Source organism: Bacillus rossius, chromosome 6 (assembly GCF_032445375.1).
Source record: "Bacillus rossius redtenbacheri isolate Brsri chromosome 6, Brsri_v3, whole genome shotgun sequence".
In the NCBI taxonomy this organism is placed as follows: Eukaryota; Metazoa; Arthropoda; class Insecta; order Phasmatodea; family Bacillidae; genus Bacillus; species Bacillus rossius.
In genome coordinates this window covers 34,845,791-34,867,770 of record NC_086334.1, presented here as the reverse complement: position 1 = coordinate 34,867,770, position 21,980 = coordinate 34,845,791, and the positions used below count along the sequence as shown (strand labels likewise).

Sequence of the window (21,980 nt, the reverse complement as noted above, 5' to 3'; positions counted from 1 at the left end):
TGGGCTCGTGTTCAAAGTACGTGAATGCAGTACCCGTGAAAATACAAAGCTTGTCATTATGTAAACTATCTCATTATTTCTGATGGAAACTGCAGTTTCCATCAATCACCAAACACAGATGATGCTACAGTGTTTTAACTTTCATCTAGTCTCGCAATCTTTTTGCGAAACATGCATTCCCCTAAGTGATACAGTAAAAAAAACAATGACGTGTCTTCCTGATAAATTCAAATTTAATATCTGTCCCGGAAAATAACTGTACGTGAATATATATATTTAAGAGGAGTTCAGAAACTAATTTTGGCAAAAAAATAACTGAAAAAATACAAGAATAAATATTTTAGGGAAATGCACTTGTCGCGAAAAGATTTTCAGACCAGCCATGGCCATCCAGTGCGGAAGCAAACGCGATCTGAATGGCCCGGCCGAATAGAGTGACTGTCCAATCACAACGGGACAATTTATAGCGCAGGCATACCTTATTTTGGTCTGACCAGCGAACAGATCATTTCGTGAAAATATAAAAATAAAAAATAACATGCCCGTAAGTATAACCGATGCACAGGTTCAAAATAACATTCGAGAAACAAATGTCTCGCACTTATTTATAAAAGGAAAGTATGTAGTGCCCGCGAATTTGAATGTCAAGTGACGACATTGGTGCATCAAACGTGGTTGGTCTGTAGTGCCATCGCTATCCGAGCGCGTGGCGTTGCAAGAACGGGAGGTGGTATAAGAACGAGGTGGTCGTAGGAATAATTAGTAGGGGAAAAGATAGGAAGAAAACAGAAGTGCGGTTAGGAAATAGCGGCTGGTGGTTGAAGGGTTGGGGGGGGGGGGGGGGGGGTTCCGCCATGCACGTAGAAGGCTGAGCACGCGCCTGGGGCGTATCAGCTACTCCCGTGCGCTATCTGCGCGCCCCGGTGTCACACTGGAACACATCGCGACGCCGAGATAACTCGAGTGTTGACACGCGCGAAGGCAAACAGCAGGGGCCTGTCCTCTTCTCTCTCCCTTAAGCACGCGAGAAATTATACTGCCGTTACGTAAAAAGCAAGAGGCGTTTTATTGCTGCCGCAGCGGACCGCGAGGCACAGCGTTGCCAACAATCCAAAAAAAATTGTTTTTACCCAACTAGGAACTTAAAAAAAATAATAAAAATAAATACACTGAATTCACGAAGGCAACAACTAATATTCTGTTATTATTTAAAAAATTTAAGCATATAAACTTTAAAAAAAATTGAATACCCTAGATGTCAACTTGTAATTCAGAAAGCTATTCCGTTTGTTTACAAGCCAACAATTATTTAGAAAAATTTACTTTTCTTGGGTTTGGACAGATATGAATTTTTTTTTTTTTTGCGATTATTCACCTGCCCTGTGTACGTTTCACAAAGAAGCATTATCGTCAACGACAACCATAACCTTGGCATTGCGATACACCGTAATAATAACGCATTCTACCATAAAAGATCTGAAAAGAAAACTCCTTATTTCAGGGCAATACACCACCGCATCCCCCTCAGACTTTTCGTCCCCACTCCAACCATATATATATATATATATATATATATATATATATATATAACCAATAACGCGAATAAGCTGCATTTCATGCAACATTACACAGAGCATTGAAGTATTAAAGGATAATGATTTTTTTTTGACACGGGCAACGAACGAAGAACCAGTTAACATTTGAAACCATCATCTTTGGTTTTTTTTATTTGTTGATTTTTTTTCCTGCCTCTTCTCGTATCCCCACTGACCTTGCAATCAACTCGTGTGGTCTGCCACTGTTATGATGTTTATCTTTCCTCCGGCTTCTGTAGAGGAGAGATAGCTTTCGAATGTCACAGCACACCGCAAAAATTATATATATATATATAAATTATTTATAATATATTTTATTAACCTTTGAAGCATTCGTGTCACGGAAGTTATGAACTAAATACTGATTTTTGCAATGGTCTCTAAAAAAAGAGACTGGAAAAAAATATGTTTCTAACACTTTCCCACTAATTGTGGTAAATTGTATTACTTATTCTTTAGAACTTTTTCATATTTTACGCTAAAGCAGGTTTTCTGTATGTTTGAACGTCATCACTAGCTCAAAATTAAGTCGTGTGTAGCAGATGTACGAGTTACCCTTGGAAAGGTTAAAATGTGTGTTTTTTTTTACTTTCCGCCTCTAGACTGTACACCTTCATTTCCGTCCAGTGTTTGTGTCCTTGAAGGAAAACCTACCGCTCAATTACTCCTTATTTTCACGTCATTTGTTTTCCTGTCCGTTACCGCCATCTGTCAACACTTCCCGTATTAAGGTTATCAATTTCACCAGCATTTCTTTACTTATTCATCCATGAAAGTTATTAATCAACCTAATATTACCTTTTCATATAAAATTTTATCAAATTTTCCTTTTTAGAAGATTGTATTATTAGTTTAGTTTCACTCTCAAACTCGCCTCACCTTCCTAGAGGTAATTTTCTTCTAAATATTTTATTTGCGAAGTCTGTTTGGCAAACATCTTGATGGTTTCCTGTTTCGAGTGGTTCGACCAGTCGGACATAAAAGGTGGTATGCTTGTCACCCGGTGAGTTCAGAGTGCAGACAGAACGTCTCCGCTTCATTTGATTAGCACGCCAGGCTGCTATTAGAAATTAATGCATATTTATGTAATGCGTCGGTGAATATGTGAGTATACATAATTAACCGGGATAGTTTGACTATCCCTTTATCTGAATTTTATATATTTGATATATTTTTATTGGATCATAGGTATGGAATTGAATTTGAAAAATTCAAGGATTCATTTTGCGATACCCTAGAATTCAAATATAATTTTAATCAGCTTTTTTCTATTGGCTCACTGTTAATCTGGACGACTCTGGGCCAGTGAGGAACCCTCGACCAAAGAAGTATCGAATCTCAAGGCAAACCAGTTGAGATGACTCACAAGTCAGCTATCAATGAACTGGCGTTATCTGCGGCAACAGGCGGCAGCAGTGTCGAAAGAAAATTAGGTGCATTTCTATTGGTGAGCTGGAACGATATGAAGTCGCTACAATAGATTGTAAAACGGTGAACAATTGGTTCTCGCGATCGCCACAAGTTAGCTGCACATGTAGTTTCTGCATATTTTTAAAAATTTTTAATAACGACTGAAAACACGTACTGGTATTTAATAGTTGAAACAAAACGAATCAGTCGGAAATATAAATAGTTTTTTTTAATATACGTTTATTTGATATGGAAAGTAATAAAGACGAAATAAATAGTTAAAACAGTGAACTAAAATATGGGTAGTTCTAATGTAACACTAGAACAAGTAAAAGTTTAAATAATTGTATTGGATAAATGATCTGAAATTTTGTAAATAATACTCTTATATTTACGTGTGTTCGAATTAACCTGCATAAAGTCCGTGAAAATTCCGGGCATGTCTGCTCACGCACTGTCGATCTGAGATCGTTGCTCACGAACCGACCAGGGAGTAGGTTCACATCGGAGTCCGCAATGATCTTCGCTCAGCGCCCACGACTCAACGGCGCAACGGGGGGAAATGTGGTCGAGCGATGGTCAAGCCAAGGGGCATGCAGATTTCGCGAAAAATATTTCGAGACTTAATGAAAGTTAAAACACTATAACATCATCTGTGTTTCGTGATTGGGCGAGTTTCTCCCAGGTACACATAGATTGTAACAACACCAATCACAGTGATTCAGTGCGGAAGTAAACGCGTCCTGAGTGGCTCGGTCAAATAAGGCAACGACTTCTCTCGCAGACGGCCGCCAATCACAAGGAAGAAACCACAGGCGTGGGTATACCTTGTTGCAGTCTAACAAGTGTTCAGATCTTTTCGCGAAAAATGCCTGCCCCTACTCATGACTAGAGACCTGCAAAATTCGAGGATTCATTGACCTCTAGGATAGACTCCACAGTCCTTTAAATACTCGCGGAAATGACACCTGTTCATGGCTACTGACGCGTGAGACGTCTCAAATAGGCTGTCCGTAATTCGGCACTTTCTTGGTTTAGTGTTTCCCATTGGCTCACAGTTCCCCGGTTAAAATGTGGGCCAATCGCAGAAGCGGTACGAAGATATAGTGTTTTTGATGCTAGCCTATCGCGAAATAAATCCGCGAATTTTGCATGTCTCTACTCATGACTAGAGACCGGAAAAATTCGCAAATTCATTTCGCGATAGGCTAAAATACAAATAGTTATACCTCAGTGCTGCCTCTGATATTGGCTCACAACTCACCTGGATGTCTCTGGGTCAATGAGAAACACCCAACCTAAGGCTTTATCGAATCACAGGCTGCTACGTTGGGACGTCTCACAAGACAGCAGCCAATGAGTGGGTCACATTTAACCGAGTGTACGTAGAACTATGGAGTTCATCGTACAGGTCATTGAACCCGCGAATTTTTCCGGTCCCTACTCATGACTTAAGACGGTGCGACTGGCCATTGCAAACAGCCACAGACTCCAGAATCATTGACACCCAAACACATCAATGAACGTACGCGCAGACACAAAACAAGAGGTGACGGGCGGCAATCAGCTGCCTGGGAATCTTTGTGAGACCCCCCCCCCCCTGATGCCAGTGTCAGTTCCGCTGACTGGGCTGTCCGCATCGGCAACTGATCCGAGCCGTTGCAAACGCGGCGAGCCCCAGAGTCCAGGAAGACGCGGTGTTGACGGGCGACGTGACTGCGCGCCGACGGGAGGCGCCATGACGGTGCACGGGATCCGGAGGAGGCTCCGAAGGCCGGGAGAGGCCCCCGCCGCGCCGCCGTCGAAAACAGCTGACGGCAGATGCCGCGTCGCTATTCTCGGCGGCTCTCTCGCCGTCGTTGTTTCGTCACGTCGAACGGGGAGGAGAGATGAAGGTGGGGGCCCCTCCACACCTGTTCAGGGGTTTCATTGCGACGGTAAGTACGACGCTCGCTGGTCCTTCTAAAAACGCGGTCGCAAACAAGTTTTTAGTTGGTACGATGACATAATATGTGCAGAGAAATGAACGTAAATGTGTAGAGGCAGGCATTTTTCACGAAAAAAAACAAACTATTAAGCTGCAACCAGGTATACACACGCACCAGCGGTTTCTTTCTTGTGATTGGCGGCCGTCTGCAAAAGAAGTCGCTGCCATATTCGACCGAGCTATTTCGGACGCTTTTGCTACCGCACTGAATTACTGTGATTGGTGTGATGGAAAATCGACATGTACCTGAGAAAAACCTCACCCAATCACAAAACGCAGATGATGCTACAGTGTTGACTTTCAGCTAGGCTCGGGATCTTTTCGCGAAATATGCATGCCCCTTTAAATGTGCCCCCTTGAGTGCTTCCAAGAATCTCTACCGAATGTTTAATGTCTAAAACGTTTTCTAAAAACTCGTGTTTTACCCACTTTCACTGTCTTAAAAATACAGCCTAAGAACAAGATCCACCTACAAGGCCTACTCACCCACCTTCAGCGTTTTCGTAAATTGATACTTCTCTGATGGCTAGAGAGGTTTTTAATTCGCGTGGTTTTTTTTCGAAGCTCTACTCACTGTGTGTGTGTGTGTATGTGTGTGTGTGTATGTGTGTGTGTGTTCAGGTAGGCGAAGTCATTAACACATGAGTCACAATCTCACAGACAAGCGCGACACGAGAAAAAAAAATATTTTTAAACAAATCGCGTTTCACACATCTGAGACGTCAGCGCGACGAAATTCGTAGACGCGAAAGACTTCCCGATTAGAAATAATTGATTTCCTTTGCGAAGCGAAATGTAACAGACATTTATGTCTTTTATTCGAATTTTGGTTAAAAGTGAGCGATGGTAATAAAATTAAAATGTGTTTATTTAAAGTATCTTAATAACTAATTTGTGAGATCTTTTACGTAAAATATGAAACTTAATTTCTTTTCTCAAACAGGCCAAAAAAATGTAAAACATTGATGACTGCCGTATATTAAGTGTTAATATAATGGCGAGAGACAAAGTATATCTCGTTGTTCGTTCGGTTGGTCACATTATTGTGAAAATTTTGTTTTTATCCACTTGACAAACAAAAACAGTTATATATATATATAATATATCGTTTCTTCTCATCAATACGCACTAACCAAACGACAAAAATATTTTTTTTTCGTATAGGCATATTCAAAGGTATTTTTAATTTAAATTTAACATTCATTTGAATTTTATTAAATACTTAAAAATATTTCATAGAGGAATTTAGTATACAAAACCTTAGTAAAAACACCAATATTAAGAGCACTGCCAACGGACTTAATCTAAATTTCATTCTAAAACAAAATTATGCTCGTTTCAGTAACGTCGAGTGCACAATTCAATGGGTTATAGTTAGAGCCATGCAATTTTTGCGAAAATATTTTCACAGCAGCTGTGCTTTAAATCTTGGTAGCATTGTCTGTGTTTTGTGGCTGGCTGGGTTTATTTCAGGATCATGACCACTGTGAGCACATGGATCATAGCCACCCAATGCTGAAGCAAACGCGTACTGAATGGTCTGGCCAAACAGGGCAATGGATTCTCTTGCAGACAGCCGCCAATAACAAGCATACCTTACTGCAGTCTAATGAGCGATCATATAATTTCGCGAAAAATGCATGCCCCTAGTAATAGGAAGGGACAGCATAAATCGCGGTTTAGATTACCTTCAGGGTAGACTAGTATAGTCGGGCAGATAACGCCAGTTCATTGGCTGCTGATTTGTGAGTTGTCTCAACTGGTCTGCCTGTGATTCGATACTTGTTTGGTTAAGGATTATTTACTGGCCCAGAACAGCCCAGATTAACAGTGAACGAATAGCAAAAACAGCTTAAAGTTATATGTATTGGAATTCTAGTCCATTAAAAAATAAATCTGCGAGGTTTTACGGTCTATAATAATAGGCGAAGACCGGAAAAATTCGCAAATATATTTAGTGATAGGCTACAACTCTAAAAAATATATCTTATTACGGCTTCTGCTATTGGATCACAGTATTGCTTTGGAATGCTCTGAGCCAATGAGAATGCCTCAACAAGAAGTGTCGATCCACAGGCTACACGGTTGAGACGTCGCACAAGTCAGCAACCAATTAACAGGCGACATTAGCCTGATTATGAAGAGTATTGTGAAGTCTATTCTTAGAGGTCACTGAAACGGCGAATATTTTTTTTTTCCGTTCCCAAGTAACAGGAAAATTGTATAACCGGAAAGTCTGTCGCGTGGGGGAATTTCGTCACGCAAGACGTAACAGATGCGTCGCACGTGATTGGTTAGAAATTATATATTTGAATCGCATCGCGTTCAATGCGACGCAGCCGTGGCAGGAGCAGCCGCGATTTTTCGGACCCGGAGGGACTTATTTACAGTCGGCCCAGCGGCGGGGTCGTTGCCCTTGTTCCGCGGGCGGGTCGGCCTCCGGGTCGGGTGAGGACCTGCGGTGACGTCATCAGTCATTGGGAGACGACCCTTCCCCCTTCCCCCTTCCCCGGCCCTTTGACCGCCTCTGTCGCTGAACGCATGCCAGCAAATCATCAAGCTAACTGCCGCACGTGTTGTTCCATAACTTGCCCCACTCCAGCCACCCCTACTTAACGTGAAGTAAATGTGCACTTTTGTTTGCATGCACGAAAATATGCAATTTTCGAAAGTAAAAATTAAAAAAAAAAAACACGGAAGAGCATTAAGCAGTTAAAGGAAGGTTGCCTTCCAACCATTCGTCAAATTGTTAACTCATTGAAGACACGTGAATATATATATCTGATAAGCTTGCAAAAATTTATGCAAAACCCACGCATCTAAGAAAGTAGTTTTACAATGTATTGTGTTATACGTCTGTTTGGTATACACATACGTTACACTTTTTGTAATAACTTGAAACGTTGTTATTGTGCTACACAAGTCAAATTTTATTTTGAGGTTGTTGAAGAAATATTCCATTTGGCAGTATATTATAAAACTGGCAACAGCTAGCACGATCATGAGCTTGTTTGGAAATTGGTGTCTTTTTTTTTTACTTCTAGCTTAAGCGTGACAGACCTATTCAGCTGACACATTTCCACCCACGCCACATAGACTAGGCCAAAAAGTTAAAACCGTTACAAACATATTGCCTTGCTTGCTGAATTATCAAGGTCGATGTAAAAGGTGGTAAGACAGAATATGGTTTCCTCCCAACCTACTTCATGATTAAAAATAATAAAAACATTAATAAAAATAAATATAATAAAAATATAATGCTTGCCATAGACTGCTTGCCATAGACTAATGTCCACGCTATCTGGAGTACTATATCATCTTGGATGCGCCTTTATCTTAGGTCCTTCTGCATTAAATTTGGATGTCAAGCCCTTATTTTCATTTCTGCTCTTTCCCTACCTATCCCAAAAGCGAACAAACAATAACTTAAATGCCAGACCTTTGGTGATGTAGATATTGTGAGAGAGGAGTTGGCAAATATCTGACAGCGAGTATAACGGGCGCTGAGTAGCCAACTGGTCAAACACGTGGCGAACTGGACAGACCCCGGCTGCGCGAACATAAAAGAGAACTGTCGGATTTATCTACAAAGAGGAGTGATAGCCGCGAATTAATCCACGTTGCCTCGAGAGGAGGAAGTCTGGCTCGCTGTTATTCACGGAAGTGTAGGCGCGCGCGCGCTGTTTTTGAAGGCGGCGCCGGCGGCGGCGTACGGACGCACAGACAGACAGGGGTGGCATCCGACTCGCCCGTCAATCACGTGTGCCGAGTAGGTTGCCGTCACACAAGGGGGCCAATATCGCAGTTGCTGTTTGCAATTTTTAATCGAAGCTAAGCTCACAAACTTGAATTTATAAAATAAATTAAGTTCAAAATTTTTTTAAGCACTATAGATGTTAATTTGCAAGGAATAACTCTGTCAACTTACCGTAAAGCTAACACATTCGGATACGTAACAGAGCTTATTTTCAAACCCACAAACATATCAATATTTACTTTGAGAAAATAGAAATATCATTAATCACGAAACAAAATTTATATTAAAGTAGTTTCATGCGAAAACCTACTTTATATTTGATTGACATATGAATGATTATGTGCAGTTAGTTCCAAGATTTTTTTTTTGTTGAAAATAATTAGTTTTTTGAAGCTGATGACACACTGTCTCTCCGAAATCAATATATTTGAATTATAAAGTTCATTGAAAAACAAGCTTTAGAAAAGTATACTGATTTTCCATAGTCAAGTGCAGAAATGTTGATATAATTTTAATTACAATGATTATATTAAAATACTGTACATCAACTATTAAACTTAGCTTATTTTAAGATATTCTACCTAATCACAAAACAATAGAACTTCCTTGTTTGTAAATTCACGTTCACCGCCCTAACGTAATTCATCACTATTTGATTATATTTTGGTATATAGTAAACTTGTTAATGTGTTAAAAAATATTTTACGATACTGCGTTGTACTGTATATTATCTGTCCTTAAATAAAACGCTTCGGTTTACGTTAGCCACGCAATTAGACCACGTCATGTTGCTGACAGAAATGTTGAAAAACATGTTTTTCACCGAATTTCCATCGCCTTGGTAGGGAGAACAGACTGAAAACGTGTCGCATTTCACAATAGCCGGCATTTCCAGGTACTCCAGAAGCCAAAGCTTGTTTGGTTATGGTTGTTAGAAATATTTTAATGAACCCTTTTGTAACATAATTTAGACAGTCTTATTGTATGTTTCCTTGTACTAATAATGTACATACAATATGTTGTACCATTATTTAAATATCTCGTTCTATTATTAACTATCTTTTAATTATCTTGAAACAGCTAAGACTAAAGACCGTACAAATTCAATAATTCATTTCGTGATAGGCTAAAATTCAAATAAATATAAATCATTTCTTCTTTTGTCATTGGCTCAGAGTCTGTATTGAGTATCTGGGCCAATAATAAACGCTCATCAGAAGAAGTGTCGAATCACAGGCTACACGGTTGAGACGTCGCACAAATCAGTAACCAATGAACAGGCGGCATTTGCCCGAATATGAAGAGGACTGTGAAGTCTATCCTAGAGATCATTGAAAGCGAAAAATTTCCCATCACAAGCTGAGATTGATATGAAGAAGTTTATTGTTAAGGACGAGAAAAATTCGCGAATTCGAATTTCCGTACCATGTGCATCTCTGCCTGAGGACGGGAGCAGATAGCAGTTCCCGAAACGTCGCTTGTTTCTGTTTTGGTAAAACTATTGTATTTGTTTGTCTTTTCGTTATGTCGTGTTTTTGTCTCGTTTCAACTGTTGTGCTGAATTATTTTGGGTTCAATATTTTTGTGTTGTCATCATTTGTGGGTTTTTTTCGTTCTCATAGTACTTTTTTTTTTCTTTGTTTGTTGACCATATTCCTGTTTCGGAATATTTTGTGGTGTTCATATCCTTGTTGACAACAGCAATGGTTTGCTTAATTTTGTGTGTTTTTTTGTCTTTTTTGGGAATTTTTTTATTTATTTATTTTATTTATTAGTTTTTCTTCAACAGAAAAAGTTATTAGCAATGGCGTACGTCCAAAAACTTACATTAAGTCATGCACTCCCATTGCACAAATCTTTTAAAGATAACCTCAACTGGTTTTCCTGTTATTCGATACTTATTTGGTTGAGGATTTCTCATTGAGCCAAAGTCGTCCAGATTAACAGTGAGCCAATAGCAAAAGCAGCTTAAAGGTAAAGGTATATCAATTCTAGCCTATCGCGAAGTAAATCTAATTTACCTACTCCTCTACTTTAAAAAACATTTCTCAGTATAATATTTTTAGAACTTTTACTGTAGCTATACATCATGAAAAAATTTAAGGCAACTTGTTAATAAAAATTTATCAGTCTTTCGCTGGACGATTTAGTTAATAATGAGAATTTTTATAATATTTTATAGGGTTTTATTTTGTCTCGTAGCATATAAAGACGTATTTTTATTTTATGTGTGATTATAACATTGTAAAAAATTTGCAATTTATAATATTAAAAAAATTTTGTTTTGTCTGATTTTTGTATTTTTTTTTGTATTTTTTTTATTTATATATATTTTTCCAATAAATGGACATTCTAGTTGAAATACCGCACGAAGGCTAAAGAGGCTAGTATTTTCGCTTTCGTGAGTTAAAAAATTTCCTGAAATATATTTAATATCTCTCGTAAATACGTAAAACAAAAAGGAAACAAATAAATTATTAAAACATCAGCTGTTTTTGAAATGAAACTTCGGAACCGAACTGGAAAGCGAACTCGCGGAATGCATCCGCTAACATATTTTTTTTTTTTTTTTTTGCCGGTGTCCGTCGCGTCGCGGAGTCGCGCGTGAAGCGGCGCCTGAGCGAGCCTCGACGGGGGACGGGCGGCCACCCCGGGCCCCGCCGGGCGCCGCCGACAACGAGGTCCTCCCCCCCCCCCCCCAGGGTAATGGGCCGGTGATGGGCGACGCCCCTGAGGGAGGACGACGGGCGCGCCTGCCCGAGGTCGCCGCCAGCTCGACCCAGCCTCGCGGCCCGACCCGCGTCTGCCAGCGAGCTGCGGGGCTGGCGGCGACATACAACAGTGCCTGCCGCCACGGGACTGTGCGGTGCAGATGCAGTATTGCATGGTCTCTGCTGATAACTAGGGACACCTGTATTTCGCGATTTTATTTCATGTCAAGGTATTTCACAAAACACTCTAGCTTCTTCTAAGAGTCATGGCTAGAGACCCGGAAAATTCGCGGGTTCATTTCGTGTTATGCTAAAATTCAAATAATTATACCTTAGTGCTGCTTCTGTCATTGGTTCACTGTTAATCTGGAGGACTGAGGGCCAATTAGAGACCCTCACTCATAGAAGTGTCGAATCACAGGCCACCCAGTCGAGACGACAAGTCAGCAGCCAATGAAAAGTTGACATTTTCCCGAGTGTGTAGAGGATATTGGAGTCTATCCTGGAGGTCATTGAACCCGCGAATTTTTCCGGTCCCTAGTCATGGCTAGAGACCTGCAAAATTCGCGGATTCATTCGATGATAGGCTATAATTCAATCACATATACCTCTTAGATAATTTTGCTATTGGCTTACTGTTCGTCTGGACGAATCTCAACCAGTTATAAACCCTCAACCAAAGAAGGATCGAATCACAGACAAACCAGCTGAGACGACTTACAAGTCGGCAGCCAATGAACTTGCGTTATTTGCCCGAGTGTACATGGGGTATGTGCAGTCTATCCTGAAGGCCATCGAAACCACGAATTTTGCAGGTCTCTTGTCATGGCAAATTGTGAGGGTGCAGCAGTAACGGTGACCACATTCTCATTGGCCCCGTCAAGAGCGGGACGACACCTCTCACCGACCTCAGCCAATAACCGCAGGAGAAAAGCTACAGTATTTTGTGAAATACCTTGACACGAAATGTTATTCCCGAAATACAGGTGTCCCTACTAATGACGTACTATTGCAGCGCATTTTAAGCATTTAGGATTTTTTTTTCACTCTACCAGTTTGTTATTCATCCTATTTTCTCGCACGACAGAGTACAAACAATATCTTCGAAATATTTCTGGCACATTACGGTCTGAAGTCGTCGGTTGAATACAACTGACTATCTCGTTCAGGCGCCTACACGTGTCAAAATTATTTCACCAGCCAACGAATGTTCACATCAATTAGTAATCCTTGGAGACCGGAAAAAAAATTCGCGGATACTTTTCGCGATAGGATAGAATTCAAATGCATATCCCTTTGAGCTGCTCCTGCTATTTGGCTCACTGTTAATGAGAAACCCTCAACCAAAGAAGTATATAAATCACAGACAGACCAGCTGAAATGACTCGCAAGTCAGCCACCAATGGACTGCCCGTTAATACAGATAACTTCGCAGTCTACCCTGAAGGTCATCGAAACAGCGAATGTTTCCAGTCCCTACGCAATTAGTGGATAAAGCAAGGTCTATGTCAAGTCGAGCCATAAAATGTAAAACGGAAGCTGTATTGAATGCTCTCTAGCTTAATATTTACATAGAACCGAATGATGAAGCTTTATTTCACCTAATACCTTATCTTGCAAAAGAAAAAATAAATAAACCGAGTACCTTCAAGTGTTCAAATTACCTGGAATGCCTTATAAAGAGTGTTCTAAAATTCACGCAAGAATGTAACTGTGCGCCATTTGTGCGTAAAAGTGTTGCCAACGTAAAACATAAACAGCGAGACAGCTTCCAGTTCAGTGTTATTATGCTATTTCTTACATAATCCTATACTGCATACGTTTTAAATTAATAAAAAATTTAACATTTGTAATTAAACTTACTTCTATCAACTTTACTTCTTGCGTGAATTTTGGGAAACTAAATTTCCGTTTGTTGCACCACTTTTAAGTCGGTCTTATTTTTTGTGTACAGACATTAAAATTATTCCGGTTTAATGTTGAGCCGGACGGCCGATGAGATCCACGAGATGACAGGTCGCTGGTATGTTGGGATGACAAACCGAACCTCCTTCTGGCGTCCAAGCGTTACTACTTTCGCAATTATTTAAGACCCGTGTCCTTGGACTCTGTCTCCTTCTCTTGTGGAGAGAGTGAGTGCGCGCGTGCGCGCGTACGTGCGCGAGCGGGTTCGATGACCCCCGTCATGCCTCCGGCGGGAATGTAATCCGCGCGGCCGGGCGACTCTTGGCGCGTGCCCCGTCCAGAGCTGCTGTCGAACCCGTCGATGGCCGCGCGATCCAACAAGGACCCGTCGGGTACGCGGTTCGAGTCCGTACGCGGTGCGACGTTGTCCGTAAATTGCGTCATCTTGGTTGTTCACGAGTACTACGACCAAATAAAAAATAAATAAATAAACTATGTAAAGCTGAGTCACAATGCCACGAAGAACACGACACGGCAGGCCCGCCACGTTCGGTAGCCAATGAAAACACAAGGTCACCGTGACGTCACTACAAATTTACGCGCTCCTACGGTCCGTAATGAGTAGATTCTATTTATAATCCCGTCGTCACTACGGGAAGCAAAAACGGCAAAAAAATTTATTATGAAAAAAAAATTCGTTTTATGTTTGGGTACTCTTTCGCATTTGTAGTGTAACTTCAACTGTTAATTACGTTTATTTTTAATTTTTTAGCATAGCTAACAGCGGAATTATTTTCTCACCCTTATCTACATATCTCTATCTTGCTTACTTTTATCTAAAATAAAACTTTATCTCAATTTTTGTGCACGAGACGATTAAATGTTATATTGCTATGCACTTTAGCTATCAACAGGAAATAAAAGATTCCCATAATGTCTACACTGTTTTTGGCGCATTGTATACCGCATTTTATGGACGAATTTGCCTTGCAATAATTTGACGGTTGCCATTATTCTTTGGCTAGAAGTATCACCATTTTTACACATTTTACAGCATTTAACTCTCGGCCATTTTCATCAATTAAACTTGATAGTTATATTGATTTATACTTATTTGTGAAAAATTTAGACAGTTAAAACTACGTCAATATCTTAACGGGGACTTTAACATGAGATTCATTGCGTCGAAAGCCGGTGTTTGTCCAACTGAACCACGTAGGTCGGCTCATTGTGTACGCTCATGATTAATAGGGCCATGCATATTTCGAGAAAAAATTCCGAGACTAGTTGAAAGTTAAAACACTGTAGCATTGTCTGTGTTTCGTGATTATGTGAGTTTCATTCAGGTACATGACGATTGTTAAAACACTAATCACAGTAATTCATTGCGTCCTGAGTGGCTCAGCCGAATGAGGCAAACTACTTCTCTCGCAGACGGCCGCCAATCACAATGAAGAAACCGTTGGTGCGGGTATACTTTGATGCAGTCTAATAGACGTTCAGATGTATTCGCGAAAAATGCCTGCCCCTAATGATTAATAATCTACAAGAAAGAACTATATCACAGCCGTGTGCTCAATTAGTGATATTTAAATAAGAAGCACGCGTAAAATTATTTCGTAAATATCATCTACTTTGAAGAATATTTTTCACTTAAATAATTTATGTGCGTGTTCTACAGCTTTTTTGTATTAATAATAATTTCCCTTTTTTATTAGTTTAACTCTTATGTTATGTGTAATTTCACAGAAGGAATTTAAAAAAAAATTAATAATTTTATAACGAATTTTCATTTCATTTAACCGAGTTTTCTGGTACCATTTGAGTTTACGCACACATTTGAGTAGAAATATAGAAACTTTACTTGATTTGTAAAAGTCACATTATAAAAATGTAAAATTACGAAACATTTGAACATGTAATGTTACGAATGTTTTTCCACCGTAAAAACAATTTGAGTTAAAAAAAAACACACAATAGTTTCTTTACCATAAAATGGTAATAAAGACACAGTGTTTAAGTAATAGTCCACAGTTTTGGTTTGGTTTGGTAAATTTACGGACTTTTCCCTGAAAAAACGCTTCTCAAATGAGCGAAAAGTTCTTCGTAATTTCAGATGATTGGAACATCGTATAAACTACACCGGATTTCAACTCCCGAGTACATACTGTTTTTTTTCTCGGTATTAATAGATAAAAGCATGCGTGGAAGAAATAAATGTGTTTCTGCGTGAGTATTAAACCGTTGTTAAATGGCCTTTTCTCTTATGTACCAAGATTTATTTTGTGGGTGTCTATTCAAAGTAAATTGTCTTTTGTAGTCGTAAATTTACGGAGATAACGATTAATTTACGAGGATCCGTGGATAGTATGTTACCAAAGTTCTTCGTATATTTAAGGTGGAAACTGGTAAAGTATAGTTCTGTCAGTAGTAGTTTTATTTTTTCTACTCATTTACTAAACAGCAGAACGCATACAGGAGTGTAACGTAGGTTTAAAATGATATATTTTCTGCCATAACCACTGAACAATTTTTTTTAACTGATTCTAGATAACCTTTTCTTTAAATAATTAATTTTTTATTTTTTTATTATTTTTATTATTAATTATTTTAATTATTTTTAGAAATATTGGACTCATCCGTGAAAAAAAAATAAGTACGTGGTTAGTTAACTTTAATTTCAAGCACGCCGCAACGCCCTTCTCCCACCATCAGCTGAGTCCCTTTAACGGGCTTCGCTCGGCAGTCGTTTCATTCCAGTTCATGGTCATTACGTCACTCACACGCTCGCTACGTCGCCTCGTTCGACCCAGAGGAGCAATGGCCCAACACCTAAACCCCACCTCTTTAAAACATTTTACGTCTGAAATTAAAGAACTGGTTGCTGCCTGAGCACTGCAGTGTATCAGCCGTCTGTGTACACGAGCTGCCCAGTAAAACAGACCAGAAGCGCTTCCCCCCCCCCCCCTTGTCGCTATTCAACTGCTTTGAATATCCGTGCTTCGAATTCATTCCAGCACGACCCGTCTTGGTTTAGCCTATTATATTTTATCACGTTCTGGTTAACTACAGGACTATGAGCGTCCAAGAATTGAGTGTTGGTGTGACGGTTGTTGCACTAAAGCGTATTAATCTTATCAACTTACTAAGCGTGGTACTAAAAGTTTCTTCGAACATAAAAAAAAATATTATACTTCAAAAGTTACACAAATATATTTGCAAATGACCGGTACAAAAACCATTTTAAAATGTAGATAATTTTTTATTTTATACAACAAAAAATGTAATTACCTACGGAACAAAACAGAGAAATAATTAATCAGCTGTTTGTGATGCCAAAGTTTTTATTATTTTTATTTATAATGATTAAATTAATGACTAAAATTACCAATATTACATTAATTATTTTTATGTACAACATTGCCAGGTACATGTTGAACAAAGAAATAGTTTTGGAATTAGCACTCATACAAGAAAGAAGTCTGACTCAATGCCTTTACAATTAAATTGTAGGAACTAAATTTTAGTATTTTATAACGATGACAACACCGTGATGAAAAATGCTGTTATATACACGTAGGTTTGGCTTTGCCAACATGTCGGATTTTTAGTTTTGAGCTCGTCTCAGACTTTTGCGCAGAAGTCAATTAAATGCATTTCCTGATGTATAAATACGCAAAATGAACTTAGACATAGGGATTGTGACGTAGTTAGTTAAACAAACAAAAAAATGTTAATCATAAAAATTACACGATGATCAAAGAAACCTAACATGAAATTCTCACACGTCTAAACATTCGTAATAATTATCATTAAATAAAAATAAAAATTACACAAAATTTGAAACGAAGAAGAGTAGTAAATTTTAATTTGTGCATATTTTGGGCATTAGGTTTACTAAATCTTTAATCGAAAAATAAGTATGGTTTCAAATTATTTCATATTCTGTAAGTTATGCTAAGTGTACAAATTTATCTAATATAAATATATATATACATTTTAATTTATATACACACACGTTTAATTCTTATAATTGTTCCCCCTCTATCTAAGAGTTGCCCACTCCTGAGCTGCTGACGCAAGCTCAGGAAGGGGTGGGTGAGAAGGGAAAGGGAAAAGGGGAAAGGGTTGATTTATGGCCTCGTGCTCGACGGGCGTCGGGAAGTGGACCCGGCGAGGCGACCTCTTCCTTCGGGCTGACGGAACTCGCGGTCCGCGACACCGGGGTCACCGCGCGTCGCATACCCGGGGGAATTCCTCGACGTCCTGTCCTGCTCTGCACAGCGATGACTCTACTGCTCTCCAGGCTCTCGTGGCTAACGCATAACCAGTACAAACATTACTGATGTGTAGAGACCTGCAACATTCGCGGATTCATTTCGTGATATGCTACAATTCAAATAATTATACCTTAGCGCTGCTTCTGCAATTGGTTTTCCTGTTAATCTGGAGGACTGAGGGCCAATTAGAGACCCTCGCTCAAAGAAGTGTCGAATCACAGACACTCGGTCGAGACGACTCACAAGTCAGTTGCCAATGAACAGGTGGCATTTGCCCGAGTGTGTAGAGTGTAGTAGAGTCTATCATGGAGGTCATTGAATCCGCGAATTTTGCAGGTCTCTACTAATGTGTAGAGATACGGAAATTTCGCGCATTCATTAATTTGCGAGTTAGAATGCAAACCTTCACACTATCGCACTGTGCTCATGATTGTACCGCAGTTATTTTTTGTACACGCCCCTCTACGAACGTGAACCAACACTGTCCAGCTAGGAGAGAAGTGAGCGAATCAGGTAGAACCAAAACACGTTAATAAACATTTTTATTGCTAAGAAATCAACCAATGAGAAAGCAAACATGGGTTGAGCTCACATATTACTTTTAATTACACCCTGAGGCCAGACGAATACGCGACATTTCCGGGTCTCTACTGATGTGTAATGTCTCAGCTTTCGGTGTAAAGGCATTTGGTAGGCGTAATTCCGAGATTGGAATGGAATTTTGTAATGTGTAACGACGGTGCTGCCATATGTTTAATGAATTATAACAACGTGGGCAATTTTTTTAATAAAATTTCTTGTCGAATATCAGGTTCAACGCCGAGGTTTAGTTTTTTTTTTCAAGGCGGCAAATCGAATGATTCGACAGTCGACGTAGCTGCTCCGGCAACGAATTCTAGCGGCGGGTGCTGAAACTGCGTTGTGATTCACGTCCAGAAATGGTAGACGGAAACACAGTTTGCGTATATATTTATCACGCTCAGCATTAGTTTAAAGAATTATACGTTAAATTTCGTGTCCGAGTTTCGTATTTGAAGTACATTTTCAACATGAGAACACATGGCTCTTTAGATGTTACACAGTACTGAAAGGCTCGCTCACTTTTTTTTTTCGGAAACTAGTTGTAAAATTTATTTCCATCACACTGCAAGTAAATCATTCTTACATACTGTGATTCATTCCAGGACAATTTAACGTATTTGTTAGGCTTCAATCCACTTTGTTCATTTCTGTAAATATGCGGCTCTTCAATGGGCCAGTGAGAAAGCAGCTGTTACGATCTATTTTGGCTGTTGATGTGTTAAATTAGCACTAATTTAATTTTTTAAAGGGCGCACACATCTCTGCCTGTTGGAGAATAATAGTCGCAGTTCACGAACGGGTACACATTTTTTATAAATAATAGGATCTATTTGGACTACAGTGTTTACAGTGAGATCAAAAATAACACCGTTTCCTTGGCAAGCAGAGCCGATGTTCCGATGTTCCGTTGAGAATGGGAAATGAGTCGTGAAATCAAGGTAGAGGTGTCGAAACTGTCTGGCGGTAACAGAGACCAGTTTTCTTTGAAAAATAAGAAGCTATTTGTCTTTAGTTTCGGCTTTCAAGACAAACTTCTTTTTAGATCACCAGCTCAAAAATATAAGTTCGTATCAATTTAAAGACAATTTCTTTATTTTTTGTACTAAATATATATTTAATATAAACTTTAGTAATATGAAAAAAAGTATGAAAGAATAATTTAAATTGCATTGCAGATATACTGGAAACAAAAAATAAATTATATTTTTTTTCCAGACTAGTAATGAAATTCTTTTCCGTAACTTAAAAAAAAGTGGGAAGAATAATACAATCATTTCTATTAAATCATGCCAGAAAATTTAGATGCAATGCCTTTTGTGACATCGTTTTATACTGCTTATTAAATATATCCCTTTTTTTACGAAACAAAGCTTTAGAGTGATTTAATCGTCATTGAGATCTATACTAAAATATAATTTTAATATTATTTTACAGCATTCAAAATTCACCTGGGTTTTGTTAATGATGAAGATGTCGATGACAGTAGCACGACATCAAGCAGGATTACCAAATGTACCAAAAAAATAATAAGCACAAGCATGAGGAACGTTATGTGTGGGCGGGGTGAAGTCCTGCCTGAATGAAAAATTTCCGAATTAAGGCAATTTGAAAATTGTCGTTTGGACGAGTTGGGATGAAAAGTGACTCGATTTTAAGGCCGAAGAGAAGGGTCGCTTACTACACAGATCCAAATATAAATCCATGTTTTGTGCCTGTCACCATCGAACCTGAACCACATTGGTGGCGATACGATCACCGAACCGCTTGAATCCCAGATGAAAGCCGAGCGCAGGTTATCGAGAACTGAAAGCGTCAACTCTCACACGGGCAACGGAAGGTTTAAGTCCGTCTAGGACGCTTGATCGTCACAAGGGTGCTTACAAGCATTCGTTACTCTGACGTAATCACAACTTGGTGATTTGTGTTTTTTATGCAGACTTACAGGTATTCGTTGCCTAAAAATTAAAACATTCTATATTAGGCACTGCTAATGATTCTCTTATTAAGCTACAAAAATATAAAGGTATGACCAAAAAGGGTCGTTCCATACACACTATAGTGAGTACATTTAATATGTTTAATTTACTTTAACATGGCGAAAATGAATCCGCAGTTTCATACGAGAGGTCATTAGTAGAACAAGCACTCTTGTGCGTAGATTCACAGCCGTCTTGTAAATCGAACACAACATTTTTTTCTTCTTTTTTTCCCGTCTGACATTCTGATCAAACAATCCTGTCTCGCACCTTAGGGAACGTGGGCTCGAACATCGTTTGAAACCGACACCAGGGCTGGAGTTGATTTTTTTTTTTTAATTATCCACTCATTTTGAAGATTTTTTATATCTTTAGCGCACAAATTCGCTCATTGTCTTTTGAGTGCAACGGGCTAGTTAGGCTTCAACTAAGAATACCAAAATTCATTCAGATTTATATTACTTGTAATTTTTTTTTCTGCGGGTGGGTGATTTGGAAATTTAACTAACCTTAAAAATAAAAGTTTTTAATGATTTAAGGATCACTTGGTATTACAATTAATTAATAAAGATTAATTAATTAATAATAACGATTAATTATAATTTCCTTCGTGCGTATTGTGGTTCTTTATAAATCACACAGACGTACATAACACACTGGTTTTGAGGAGTTTTTGAAGAGACAGACACCACCACTCTTTCCCTATAGACATACGACAAGGGGACAAACTCATTACTTAAAGTGGCAGGAACAGGCCTGATTTAAAAAATGAGAAAGTATACATAGCTCTACTAAATGAAAAAATTATATTTCCTGAGTTATTATCAATAGAGAGCCTTATTTTTCTTTTGTGGATTTCTCTGGGCTAGATAAGAGTGTTATTATCCAATAATCACGTGACTCAACATCTACCTGGCTCCTGCACAACAAAATTCATGATAAAATGTTAATATGATACTCTCGACGTATTTTGACTGTGGTGTTCATACAGTGAGACGTTTAATCCGAGCCGAAGCGAATGATAGCGAATCTCTCAAACTAACCAAAACAATGATGTCCCAGAGCCGAAACTGATGTTCGTTTTTTTCTTCACCTTCCAGTTAATTAGTCTAATAGGCTAAATTTTATCACTATATTCGTAGGTGACTACGAAAAATTTACAACTTTTGTGGAGGTGTCAGTGAAAATCATGTAAACTAATGCGAGATCTTACAATAATTTTATTTATTTACAAACTTAATTCATAAAATTCGTTGTAAATCATTAAAAAAAATTAAATCAAATTCAAGCGACCATGGCAGAGAGAAACGTAAAAGTAATAATTCCATTTATATTTATATTGTTTTCAAATAAGAGTTTCACACGAATATCAAACAATAATGGCATGAAAAAAAAAATTGCGCGTGAAACAACTGGTCGCGACATCCACGGGACGAGCGAGCGAGAGTGACCGACCACCGACGCAGCAGCAGTCGTTCCCCGGCGCGCGACGCGTCCTGTGACGCGGGAGAACAGCCGGCGGCGTCCCTCGTGAACACTCGAGGCACTTAAGAGCTCTAGATACCGAACGAGACAATAGGAAACACGCGGCGGCCTTCAGCTCACCGCGATTCGCTCTGCGCGCGCGACGAGACAGCGGGGGCCTGCAGTCACACCAATGAGCTGTGAGAGCCCCGCGGGTGGACACAAGAACGAAAGAAACGTAGCCACAGAAATAAAATAAAAAAACCTATCAAATAAACACAACATAGGAAAATTACAGTAAACTCAGACTAAC

The 21,980-nt window shown here is 39.1% G+C and overlaps 1 protein-coding gene across 2 annotated transcripts in view; it reads right to left on the bottom strand.

Annotated features, from left to right (window-relative positions):
• Positions 1-21,980, bottom strand: part of LOC134533022 (ADAMTS-like protein 4) — a 359,582-nt gene that overhangs the window by 158,025 nt on the left and 179,577 nt on the right. The window lies entirely within an intron of this gene.